This window comes from Monodon monoceros, unplaced genomic scaffold (assembly GCF_005190385.1).
Source record: "Monodon monoceros isolate NGI ecotype Baffin Bay Population unplaced genomic scaffold, NGI_Narwhal_1 Super_Scaffold_10, whole genome shotgun sequence".
NCBI lineage: Eukaryota > Metazoa > Chordata > Mammalia > Artiodactyla > Monodontidae > Monodon > Monodon monoceros.
In genome coordinates, this window is record NW_021703766.1 from 27,694,956 (window position 1) to 27,707,829 (window position 12,874).

At 50.1% G+C, this 12,874-nt stretch overlaps 1 protein-coding gene across 1 annotated transcript in view; it reads right to left on the reverse strand.

Annotated features, from left to right (window-relative positions):
• The window catches only part of CPNE2 (copine 2), a 51,962-nt gene extending 44,399 nt beyond the window's left edge, over window positions 1-7,563 (reverse strand). Inside the window, exon 1 of the mRNA XM_029238380.1 lies at window positions 7,349-7,563. The gene's annotated coding sequence lies outside the window, so the exon portion shown is untranslated. The remainder of the gene's footprint in view (window positions 1-7,348) is intronic.
• Between the last annotated feature and the right edge of the window lie 5,311 nt (window positions 7,564-12,874).

A 12,874-nucleotide genomic window follows, 5' to 3' on the forward strand; every position in this document is an offset into this window, starting at 1 on the left:
AGCTAGAGACAAATGAAAACAAAAACACAATGATACAAAACCTATGGGACTCAGCAAAAGCAGTTCTAAGAGGGAATTTTATAGCAATACAATCTTATCTCAGAAAACAAGAAAAATCCCAAATAACCAACCTCAACTTACACCTAAAGCAACTAGAGAAAGAAGAACAAGCAACACCCAAAGTTGGAAGGAAAGAAATCACAAAGATCAGAGCAGAAATAAATGAAATAGAGATGAAGAAAACAATAGAAAAGATCAGCGAAACTAAAAGCTGGTTCTTTGAAAAGATAAACAAAATTGAAAAACCTTTAGCCAGACTCATTAAGAAAAAAAAGGGAGAGGGCTCAAATCAATAAAATTAGAAATGAAAAAGGAGAAGTTACAACGGATGCCAAAGAAATACAAAGGATCGTAAGAGACTACTACAAGCAACTATATGCCAATAAAATGGACAGCTTAGAAGAAATGGACAAATTCTTAGAAAGGTACAATTTCCCAAAACTGAAACAGGAAGAAATAGAAAATATGAACAGACCAATCACAGGTACTTAAATTGAAAAAGTGATTTAAAAACTGTGATTTAAAAACTCCCAACAAACAAAAGTCCAGGGCCAGATGGCTTCACGGGCAAATTCTATCAAACATTTAGCAAAGAGTTAACACCTATCCTTCTGAAACTATTTCAAAAAATTGCAGAGGAAGGAACACTCCCAAACTCATTCTATGAGGCCGCTACAACCCTAATACCAAAATCAGACAAAGATACCACAAAAAAAGAAAATTACAGGCCAATATCACTGATGAAGATAGACACAAAAATCCTCAACAAAATACTAGCAAACCAAATCCAACAACACATTAAAAGGACCATACACCATGATCAAGTGGGATTTATCTCAGGGATGCAAGGATTCTTCAATATATGCAAATCGATCAGTGTGATGCACCACGTTAACAAACTGAAGAATAAAAACCATATGATCATCTCAATAGATGCAGGAAAAGCTTTTGACAAAATTCAACACCCGTTTATGATAAAAAATAAAAACTCTCCAGAAACTGGGCATAGAGAGAACATACTTCAACATAATAAAGGCCATATATGACAAACTCACAGCTAACATCATACTCAACGATGAAAAGCTGAAAGCATTTCCTCTAAGATCAGGAACAGGACAAGGATTCCACTCTCACCACTTTTACTGAACATAGTATTGGAAGTCCTAGCCACGGTAATCAGAGAAGAAACAGAAAGAAAAGGAATCCAAATTGGAAAAGAAGAAGTAAAACTGTCACTGTTTGCAGATGACACGATACTATACATAGAAAATCCTAAAGAAGCTACCAGAAAACTACTAGAGCTTGTCAATGAATTCAGTAAAGTTGCAGGATACAAAATTAATACACAGAAATCTGTTGCATTTCTATACACTAACAATGAAAGATCAGAAAGAGAAATTAAGGAAACAATCCCATTTACCACCGTGTCAAAGAATAAAATATCTGGGAATAAACCTACCTAAGGAGGCAAAAGACCTGTACTCCAAAAACCATAAGATGCTGATGAAAAAAATCAAAGATGACACAAACAGATGGAAAGATATATAACATGTTCTTGGATTGGAAGAATCAATATTATCAAAGTGACTATACTGCCCAAGGTAATCTACAGATTGAATATAATCCCTATCAAATTACCAATGGCATTTTTTTGTAGATCTAGAACAAAAAATCTTAAATTTTCTATGGAAACACGAAAGACCCTGAATAGCCAAAGCAATCTTAAGAAAAATGGCGCTGGAGCAACCAGGCTCCCTGACTTCAGACTATACCATAAAGCTACAGTAAGCATATTACTGGGACTTCCCCGGTGGTCCAGTGGCTAAGACTCCATGCTCCCAGTGCAGGGGGCCTGGGTTTGATCCCCGGTCAGGGAACAAGATCCCACATGCTGCAACTAAGAGTTCACATGCCACAACTAAAAGATCCCTCATGTCACATCTAAAAAGATCACCGCATGCCTCAACTAAAGATCCTGCATGCCACAACTAAAAGATCCCGTGTGACACAACTAAGACCCGGCGCAGCCAAATAAATAAATAAATATTAAAAAAAAACACAACAGTATGTTACTGGCACAAAGACAGACTTATAGATCAATGGAACAGGATGGAAAGCCCAGAAATAAACCCATGCAGCTACGGTCAATTAATCTACAACAAAGGAGGCAAGAATACATAATGGGGAAAGACAGTCTCTTCAATAAGTGTTGCTGGGCTTCCCTGGTGGCGCAGTGGTTTAGAATCCTCCTACCAATGCAGGGGACAGGGGTTCAAGCCCTGGTCCAGGGAGATCCCACATGCCGCAGAGCAACTAAGCTGCCCATGTGCCGCAACTACTGAGCTTGCGCTCTAGAGCCCATATGATCCAGAAATCCCACTCCTGGGCAAATAACCAGAGAAAACCATACTTTGAAAAGATACATGCCCCTCAGTGTTAACTGCAGCACTATTTACAACAGCCAAGACATGGAAGCAACTTAAATGTCCATCAACAGAGGAATGGATTAAGAAGATGTGGTACATATATACAATGGAATATTACTGAGCCATAAAAAGGAATGAAATAATGCCATTTGCAGCAACATGGATGGACCTAGAGATTATCATACCAAATGAAGTAAGTCAGACAGAGAAAGACAAGTATTATATGATATCACTTATATGTGGAATATAAAAAAATGATACAAATGAACTTATTTACAAAACAGAAACAGACTCACTTATTTACAAAACAGAAAGAGACTTTGAAATCAAACTTATGGTTACCAAACTTATGGTTATATATACACTACTATATATAAAACAGATAATCAACAAGGACCTACTGTATAGCACAGGGAACTCAATATTCTGTAATAATCTATATGAGAAAAGAATCTGAGAAAGAATGGATACATGGGACTTCCCTGGTGGAGCAGTGGTTAAGGATCCATCTGCCAATGCAGGGGACACAGGTTCGAGTTCTGGTCTGGGAAGATCCCACATGTCGCGGAGCAACTAAGCCCATGCGCCACAACTACTGAACCTGCGCTCTAGAGCCTGTGAGCCACAACTACTGAGCCCACGTGCCACAACTACTGAAGCCCGCGTGCCTAGAGCCCGCGCTCCGCAACAAGAGAAGCCACCGCAATGAGAAGCACGCACACCGCAACAGAGCAGCCCCCGCTCGCTGCAACTAGAGAAAGCCCACGCACAGCAACAAAGACCCAACACAGCCAAAAATAAATAAGATAAATAAATTTATTTTTAAAAATAGAATGGATATTTGTATATGTATAACTGAATCATTTTGCTATGCACCTGAAACTAACACAAACTGTAAATCAACTATACTCTAATATAAAGTAAAAATTTTTAAGTCTATGAATAAACAAATCTGTGGCTCTACCTAAAATAGTAAATAAACCCTTGATATATTACGCTATTAAAACAAAACAAAACAAAACATATTTGTTCAGTGACGAATAGATGGTTGCATGGTGAGGGAAACCTTTCTGGAAGGCAGGGACCCGAAGCCACATGTGGAAGAGGAATCACGCCAACTGGGCAAAGCCCTCTTTGGTTTATAACCCCTTTCACAGCTGCCTTAAGAACCACATGAAAGGGGCTTCCCTGGTGGCGCAGTGGTTAAGAATCCGCCTGCCACTGCAGGGGACACGGGTTCGAGCCCTGGTCTGGGAAGATCCCACATGCCGCGGAGCAACTAAGCCTGTGCACCACAACTACTGAGCCTGCGCTCTAGAGCCCGTGAGCCACTACTACTGAGTCCATGTGTCACAACTACTGAAGCCCACGTGCCTAGAGCCCGTGCTCCGCAACAAGAGAAGCCACGGCAATGAGAAGCCCGTTCACCGCAACGAAGAGTAGCCACCGCTCACCGCAACTAGAGAAAGCCCGTGCTCAGCAGCGAAGACCCAACTCAGCCAAAAATAAATAAATAAAAATAAATAAATTAAAAAAAAAAAAAGAACCACATGAAGAAAGCAAGGGAACAGCTAGCTTCTGGTCTAAAGCTCCCCATTTTCTAGATGAAGAAACCGAGGTCCGAGTTGTTAAGAGACTTGGCCCAGGTCACCTGGGGGATGGGTAACTCTCCCCAGCACACCCCAGACCTCTGGTCCTGCAGGCAACGGCAGCAGGTGACACCCCAACCAGGTCAGCAGCCACCATGACCACCTCCCCCAGAGCTTCAGTGCCGGGAGAATCCCACCTTCTCCCAGACTTACGACTTTCCCTTCCCCCAGGCCAGTACTTGCCCCTCCTCCATCGCTGCCCTCTGACAGTGCCCCAGCACTCAGTATGGTGAGACAGAGATTCCTCCGGAAACCCCAAAGGGTGAGCTCATGATTCTTCTAGGCTCCATCACCCAACATCACAGACCCATTCAACAGGAGGCTACAAGGAGGGGTGGACTCAGCCATTAAGCCAGTTAGTGCAGGGAAAAAGCCCTGAACAAGATGGACACAGGATGCCCTTGCCATTCCTGGAGCTGACCCCCTGGGGAGGAGGGCAGAGAACAAACTGACACATACTTGAATAAATCAGATGATGGGAGAGAGCAGCTAATGCCTTGAGAAAAATTAAGCAAGGTGATGTGCTAGCGAGCGAGGGATCAGCGTCTAGTCTAGTTTCATCTCAGGCTCTGGAGGCACGTGTGGACAGGGCTAGTGGAGAAACACTCCAGGACATGGGCCAGCACAGCCCTCTTGACGCCACCACAGAGCAGAGGCCGGGTGGCCCAAGGAAGGGAGAGGACACCTGGCTGGGAGCCAGGAGGTGCCTCGGACCCCCGCTCATTCCTCAGGCCCTGTAGGACCTCAGGAAGCCATGAATCCCCTTGGGACCCCATACCCTATTTCTGGACAGCATGGGTGGGACATGATCGTCTTCTCCAGTTGCTGCCTGCCAAGACCCTACGGTGACCTGGCCTCCTGGCTTCCAAGGAGCCCACCCTGTGTCCTGCAGGGGACCTGGCAGGAGGGGAGGAATCCTGCCCCCTCTCTGAGGCCATATTCTCCCAGCTGGAGGGAGGTGGATTCCTGAAGTGACTGCCCTGACTCAACAGCCCCTGCAAGGGTTAGAGGAGAGGAGAGCATCAGGCAGATGGGACCCCGGCCCTGGCTGAGGGCTTCACAGTAGGGGACTTTGCCTGGCAACCTTGCTCCTGCGGGAATTCCTAGAGAATGCTCTTCTGTTTTCCATCACCCCTTAGAGCCCTGCGAGGCCAGCCCAAGGTGGGGGAAACGGGACCACCCCACTGGATCTACCATCCCCCATGGTGTTCCCTTCGGCCTAGCGGCGCCTCCCTGCTCAGGACTCTGCCTGCCCCTGGAACAGCCCGGAAGTCCAACATTTGGATCCTGAGGCTCCTCTCTCCGGGAAGGAAGTGGGAGAGAGAGAAGCGAGCTGGCCTGAGGAAATCCCAGAAGGAATCCTAAAGCAGTAACCCACATCAGGCTTACTAATATTCCCATGAATAATGACAACGATGGTTAACATTAACTGAGTGCTTATCGGGCACCAGTCACAGCGCTGGTGCACAAGCCCTTTGTTGTCTAATTTAATCCTCACAACTACCTTTAAAGAACTACACAACTACCCTAAAAGATTATAAAGATGTACAGAGTATTGCTCTCACTACTTTATAGATACATAAACTGAGGCTCTAGCTCCGACCCTCTTCTTACGTCCCTGGATTTTTAATTCTTGTGGCCTCTGGGAGGGAGGTCCCATGACCACCAGTGCACCCAACTTTGCAGAACACCTGCCCCCTGGCCCAGGTTCCAGTCTCCCAGCAGCCCTGTAAACTGGATTGTGTCAAATTTTGCTTCATTTTACCAATGGAAACGCCCTTAAGCCCTAGGAGTGACAAGGCACCCAAACAGGACACGGCAGAGGGCCAGGAGAACTCAAGTGTCCACATTCTTAGCCCATAGTTCTTTCCATGGAGAAAACTGCCTGGGTGACCCCTCCCACTCCGGCCAGCTATGTCACATGCCTGGGACAGTCCCAGCACTCACTGGGCTCCATACCAGAGGAACTGCAATAAAACCACTTTTTATGTTTGCACCCAGCCTCCATATGCACAGGCCCTGGACAATTAGCCCATTTTACAGATGAGAACCTGGAGGCTCGGAGGGGAGGAAGGTCTAGGCCAGGGGCCCACTGCTGGGTAGGCGTTCAGACCCAGGTCTCCCAAGCTCTCCATTAGGGCTGTGCAGCTGCCGAAGGTTACAGCTTGGCTCCTCTCCCCAATTACTGAAGTTGTGGGTGCTCCAAGAAACAGAAAAAGCCCCCCATCCCTCAGTGACAGCCCACACCCCTAGGGGAGCAAAAACTAAGGGCAGACAAACAAAGGGTCACTCAGCTAATTCTCCCAGATCCTTTGCCCTTGTCACTTCACCCAGTACATAACAGGGCTGGGGGAGTCCCAGACAGTAAGAAGAACTTCCACCTGGCTAACAGAGCCCTGGGTTCCAGTGCCACCTGTCACCTTGGGCAAACCACAGCCCCTTCCCCAAAGGGGCTTGTCCAACAAGGCTGGGGGATGAAATGGGAAGAGGAAAGTAAGAACCCTCTATTTTTCAGAGAAGCAGCTCTGCGGGGTAACGAGGAACGGGAAGGAAGAAAGGGCCTTGCTCTCTCTTTGGCCATGCTTCCCCCTCCCCGCCCCCACCCCAAACACACAGGTGCCAGATAGCGTTTGAGAAAAAACTAGTTTGCAAACACACTCCGACTTCTGGGAAGCTGCCCAGTTCCACTCCCTCTTTTTGCTCCCCCTTCGCCCGCAGGGAGCTGACGCTCTAGCAGTTCTCTGGGGCCGGGGACGCAAGGGGGTTGGGGGGCTGGGAGTAGGGCACGGGGGGCGAGGAGCCGGTCCCGCGCCTGCCCGGAGCCAGCCCGAACTCAGCACTTCCGTAGCTGCGATGGTGGCGGGGCTCCACCTTCCTGACGCCCCCAGGCGCCTCCGGGGAGGTAGGAGGGTCCCTAAACCGCTGGGCTCGGACCCCGGGCGGCGCCACCGTCCTCTCGGCACCCTGCCCTCTGTTCTCCCGCGGTCGGGGCGAAGACGGAGCGCCCCCGCGTGGCCGGGTCGGAGCTCAGTCACCCAAACGCCGGAGTCCGGGTGAGTGCGGGTGGAGGGAGGGGTCTTGGGGTTCCGCAGTCCCCCGAAGCGAAACCCAGCTTCCTTCCAAGCCGCCACTGGCACCAGAAGCCGAGCCCCAAGGCCGAACTTGAACCCTCCCGCCAGGGCGCCCCGCCCGCCCCTTTGGGGCCCCACTCACCTCGGGTCCCGCTACCCTCACCGCGCGGCTGCCGCTCCCCGCACTCCGGGCCACCGGGGCATCCCCGGGAGCTCCCCTGCTCGGCTGGGCCCGCGGGCGCGGGACAGGCTCAGGGCGCTGCCCCCGCGGCCATGGCCAGCTCGCGTGCGCTCGCAGCTGCTCGAGGTCCAGTCCTCCTCCCCGGCCGGGCGGGCAGTGGCGGCGGCTGCTGCTCGGGCTCCTCCCTCGGCCGAGGGCGGGGGCGGGCGTGGGGCGGGAAGTGGGAGGCGAGGCGGGCGCTTCCTGGAGGGGCGAGCGCTCCCACGGGCGGAGCGGGGACGATATCCTGCCCGCCCGCCGCCCGCGGCTGGCGAGCCCAGGCACTCCGGGTTGTCAGTGCCTCGGGGCCCCGAATGTTCGAGGCCGGGATCCGAGTGTCCGAACGTTCGAGGCCGGGATCCGAGGATCTGAACGTTCCAGGCTAGGATTCCGCGGATCGGAACGCAGCTGGTTCGCACTCGCCCCAGGCTGGCCTCGCCCGAGCCGCTGGCACCTCCGAGTTGCCCGCACTGTGTGCTCAGGGCTGCCGACGCGGGATCCGAGGGGTGGGGTCGGCCCGGACCTGCCAGGCCCTAGGGCGCCCTCTGCAGCCTCGACCCCAAGGGCTGTTCGGCTCAACGCTGCGCCCTCGGGGGATATACCACGGGGTTTGGTTCTGGGCTGTATCGGGCAGCACTAGGATCGCTGTGTTTTCTTCTTCTTTTTTTTTTTTTCCGATAGTAAAAGAGCTCAGCGTTTTCTTGTTACCGCCAGGGACTGGGAAGATGACACAAGCGTTATTTCTCTGACGGAGACGATAAGATAAACACAGTTCGAACAGTGCCTGGGGCTAGTCAGCGGGAGGGCGTCTAGCGGGTCCTTGAGACCTTAGCGCACCGAGTCCGCCCTTCGGCGGTGGCCTTCTTTTCCCTAGAAGAGGCACCAATTCTTAAGAAATTCGTCTGTCGCTGGGCGCTCGTGCTGCAGGCCACTCGGCAGTATTTATGTGCTCGCTCCCCCCGCCCCTCTCCCCTATCCAGTGCCTCAGACAAAGGAGCCTCATTTAACCAGATTGTGGGGGACAGAGCTGGCTCGGGGATCTCAAGATCACGTCCACAGCCCTTGGCCCCGGGGCTCACAGACTGGGAATCTGGGAGTTAACGCAGAACACTTGGGTTGTGGGTTTTCCATTCTAGGTAGGTGAGGGTTAACTGGGAGACTCACGCTGCATCCTGCGAACCTCCCTCCACGTCTGAGTCACAGGCACTTTGCAGCCTTAGAGGGCGGCTGCTAAACAGCCCCAGGGCTCTGGGCTTTGTTCTCTGCCTGCCTCCCCCCCACCCCCACCCCGACCTCCATCCATCCTTCTTTTCTCCAAACTCTCATCTTGCTTCCAACTAAAGTCCTCAAAGCCCTCAGCCCAGCTGTGGGGCAAACCAATCTAGAGGTATTCTTAGACCCAGCTGTAGCCCCTCTTCCTCCAGGAAGCCTTTTCTGATTGATCTGGCCCCCAGAATCCCTCTCCTCTCCTGGCTCCAGAGCAGGAGAGCCAGGCACTGGGATGGATAGTGGTGAACCCAAGCAGAGAGTGCCTCCCCTCACGCTGCTCACCTCTTGGGGGCAAGACCATGGCCCAGGCAATCATATTACTGTATGAAAAGTGCAAAGGTTTGAGGCAGGGTTGTTCAGAAGACCCAACTCAGCCAGAGGAGTCAGCGAGGCTTCCTCTCGGAGACCTGAAGGATGAGGTAGTTGGGCCTGCTGAGCGGGTGGGGGGGGCGGGGAGAAGATACCTGATCCCTGGCCAAGGGCGGAGTACAAAGGCCACAGGTCACAGCAATTCCACTCCTAGGAAAGGGAAATGAAAACATACATCCATACAAAAACTTGTACATGAATGTTCATTGCAACATGATTCAGAATAGCCAAAAAGTGGAAACAACCCAAAGATCCATCAACTGATGAAGGATAAACAAAATGTGGTCTTTCCATACAACAGAATATTATTCAGCCACAGAAAGGTATGATGTATATACAATATGGATGAACTTTGAGAACATTGTGTTAAGTGAAAGAAGCCAGTCACAAAAGACCACATATTGTATGGTTCCATTCATATGACATGTCCAGACTAGACAGAGCCATAGAGAAAGAAAGCAATGATTTTAAATGTTTTAAAATTATAGTGATAGCTACACAACTGTAGATAAAACCATTGATTGTATACTTTAAAGAGGTGAATGCTGTAGTATGTGAATTATATCTCAATAAAGCTTTTTTAAAAAATGTCAGGGCTCAGGAGAGCCCAGAGGTCAGTTGTTTAAGGCCAAGTGTCCATCATGGGTTGATTCTGCAGTCTGTCTTTCATCCACACACAATACAAGGCTGTTACGACAGAATGCTCAAGTCTTTCCTTGCCCTGATAGACTTCTCTGTGTACCATTGGGAGGCCTCGAGTCCCTAAGTAGGCTGATAGTAGGGTATGTGCACGCATGCGCCTATGGCTTGTGAATTAGTGACTTGAAATAGCACCACCTGCGTAGCAGGCTCTGGCTGGACTCTGGTGTATGTGAGCTGGGAGAGGATGGAGGGTGTCCCAGTTATCTATGCGACATCTCAAATCACCCCAAGCGTTATCATCTCTCATGGCTCTGGGGGGCCTCTGGGCTCAGCTAGGGCAGTTCTTGTTCAGGATTTCTCAAACAGTTGCAGTCAGACCATGACAGGGCCTGGAGTTACCTAGAAGGCTTTCACACACATTTGTCTGGAAATCGATGCTGGCTGTCAGCTGGGACCTCAGTTGGAACACCTACCCGTGACCATTCCATGTGGCCTGGGCTTCCTGGTAGCATGGTGGCTGGGTTCCAAGAATGAGTATCCCAAGGGAACCAGGTGGAAGCCTTATTATCTTTTATTGGACGTGGCTTTGGAATTCATATAATGTCACTTCTGCTGTAGTCACTGGCTCTCTCCATAGACCCCGCCCCTAGGTGAGAGGAGTGTCATTGTCATTTGTAGGAAGAGCACGTGGGCAGGGAGAGGTTACAGTGGCCATCTTTGGAAAATACCATCTGCCCACAAAGGGGGTTGATGTGGAGACACATCAGCGATGGAGACATCCCCTCAGGGATCTCACGGAGAGAGGTGGGTGTGGCTCACTGCACTCCTACATCTCAGGCCTAGAGTCACGGCCCCGGCTTTGAATCTCAGCCTGTCCAGTTACTGCCTGGGTGACATCACTCAATGCTCTGGGCCTCAGTTTCCTCCTGTGTAAAATGTAAGGATGGATTTAGTATCTGGTGTCTAGCCTGGTGCCAGGCATGCCTAGACCCCAGGGCTAGCATGTTGTTATTGCTACTTTTAAGATCCAGGGTTGTGGTCACTCTAATGCAGGGATATCCCCTTCCAGGGTCAGGATGCCCGTGCCTCCCTCCACCTCCCCAGACACCTCCATCAGCCCCGGTCTTACACTAAACTATGCATGTGCGTGCAGGGGCGGGGCCTATGGGCACAGCCCAGGAGACTGATACTTCTGGCTTAAGACACTCAACCTGGGGACCCCAGTTGGCCTCTGTTCTCTTGCGAAAGTTCCTCTTCTGTCACCTCCTCCTCAGGGCAAAGGTTGATTTCTGGGCAGCCAGGGCAGGGCTGGGGCTTGTGTGGGATGAGCTATAAGGTGTGGCTTCCAAGGGCTGAAGGGGAGGGAGGACTCCAGCTCTGGGGGGCTTCGAGACACACTGGGGTGGTGGGGTGCTGTACTGGCGTGGCTGGGGGTTGGGAGGAAGACCAGCTGTCCCTGGGCCCAATCCTGGGAGGATCTGTACCAAACCAGCCACTGCAAGGTCTTTTCTCGGAAGCTCCGGATGTGTCCAGAGGGCATACAGAGCTCTGGCTGGGGCCACCGCCCTCAGGCCTGGCCTTGGCCAGGGAAGGGAGGGGCTGGGGGCCAGAAGCAAGGTCAGGAAGGTCATATGGCCCTCTCACCTTCCTGGGGACCCTTCTGTTTGAACATACAGACCCACAGACCAGTTAAGTCCCCAGCCAGGATCACCCCAACGTCCTCCCTCCCTTAGTGTTCCAGAGTTGGAATCTGAGCTCCACTGAATACTTGCTGTGGAATCTTGGGCAAATCTTGTTTCTCTCTGGGCCTTATTCGTAAAATGGAGGACATTGTTATTGATGTTGTGGCTATGGGTCTAGAGGAGGTCCCAGAGGGTGAAGCCCTACAGAACTGTAACCAGGTGAGGCAGGAGACAGAGGATTCAGATCCCACCTGAGGGAGTGTAGAGATGAAGCATAAGGTCATCTTTGCAGCTGGAGAAAGTAGGTCCTTGTGCTCTGACTCATTTTGCTTGTGCCCTCACTATACAGATGAGGAAACTGGGGCAGCACCTGTGGGATTAAGAGTCACAAAATTTGAAAGTTGTTGAGTGTAGATCCTAAGAGTTCTCATCTCAAGAAAAAACTTTTTTTTCTTTTACTTGTATCTTATAGGAGATGACGGATGTTAATAAACTTATGGTAATCATTTCATAATATATGTAAATCAAGTCATTACATCACACACCTTAAACTTATACAGTGCTGTATGTCAATTATATCTCAATAAAACTGGAAAGAAAAAAAAGTTTAAAAAAAAATGTTGTGAAGACACAGGTTCAATTCCTGGTGCTACCCCTTACTAGTTTTCACTTACTATACTTACTAGCTTACCTTTGGGCAAGTTAGGAAAAATCTCTGGGTCTCGGTGTCCTCATCTGAGAAAGGAGGGTCACCAGGACCTACCAGGACAAAAAATAAGGTAGGTGCAAAGGGTTACCTCGCCTCTCTGAGGGGCAGCATACTCCAGACTAGTGGGTCTCCAATGCTGGCTGCACGTCAGAACCACCTGCAGAGCTTTCTAAATACCACTCTAGTCTTAGAAAGGCAGCTTTAAAAGCTCCCCAGGTGATTCTAAGGTGCAGTCAGGATTGAGATCTACTCACCAGTCTGCAGTTTCACTAAGTGTGGGCCAGCAGCATTACTTGGGGGCTTCTTAGAAATGCAGAATCCCAGGCTCCGCCCCAGACCCGTTGAATCAGAATTTGCAAATTAACGAGATCCACAGATGATTCAATGCACGTTGCAGTGTCTGTAACTATGATTTTTCAGTTTGAGAGGTACTAGCCTGGACAGTGGATTTCAGACACGTGTATGTTTAGGGGAAGGACAGAGGGGGCAATTTGGGAGGATTTGAGACCGGAGCGGGTGGGAAGGAAGATTCTGTGACTCCCATCAGAAAGGTGGATATTCAATCTGTAAAACCATAGGATGGAGGCCAAGTGACAAAGCAGCAAAATGAGCTGATCCCAGCCTGGCAGTTAGACATGGGAACTTACCAGCCCGATTACCTTCTTAGTGGGAAGACTCACGTGTAGAAACAGGGAGCGCCATTTTGATTACACTGCTTACTGGCCCAGAGCCTTACTTTTCTTTGCATTTTATCTGTTTTCATAGATCTGTTTAAAC